A 749-nucleotide genomic window follows, 5' to 3' on the forward strand; every position below is an offset into this window, starting at 1 on the left:
GAGGGGGAAGAGCTGAGGTCACCTTGCCAAGCAGAAGCAGAGTGTGCTGTTAGGGAAATCTTGTCCTAACAGAAGCAAGAGAGGATGTTCCCATCTGGACTGTGGGAGATAAGAGAGACAATAGTAGAGCAAAAAAGGCAAAAGTCAAGATTTCCATTTCTTGTAAGTTAGTACAGCCATTATGAAAAGCAGTATGGAGGTTCCTCAAAAAACTAAAAATAGAACTACCATATGGCCCAGCAATCCCACTGCTCGGTATATATCCAAAAGAAAGGAAATCAGTCTATCAAAAAGATATCTCCACTCCCATGTTTATTGTGGCACTGTTCACAATAGCCAAGATATAGAATCAAACTAAGTGTCCATCACTGGATGAATGGATAAAGAAAATGTGGTATATATACGCGATGGAATACCATTCAGCCATAAAAAATAATGCAATCTTGTCATTTGTAGCAACATGGAAGGAACTGGAGGAGAGTATGTTAAGTGACATAAACCAGGCACAGAAAGACAAATACTGCCAGTTCTCACTCACATGTGGGAGCTCGATCGCACGAACGTAGACAGCAGGTTGGTGGTTACCAGAGGCTGCAAAGGGGAGGGGAGAGAGGATGAAGAGAGGTTGGCAAATGGGTAGAAGAAATAAGTGCTAGTGTTAAATAGCATAGTAGGGTGACTATAGTTAACAATAATTGATTGTATATTTCAAAATAGCTAGAAATGAAGAGTTGAAATGTTCCCAACAC

The sequence above is a fragment of the Propithecus coquereli genome, unplaced genomic scaffold (assembly GCF_000956105.1).
Source record: "Propithecus coquereli isolate 6110/MARCELLA unplaced genomic scaffold, Pcoq_1.0 Scaffold66, whole genome shotgun sequence".
Lineage (NCBI taxonomy): Eukaryota > Metazoa > Chordata > Mammalia > Primates > Indriidae > Propithecus > Propithecus coquereli.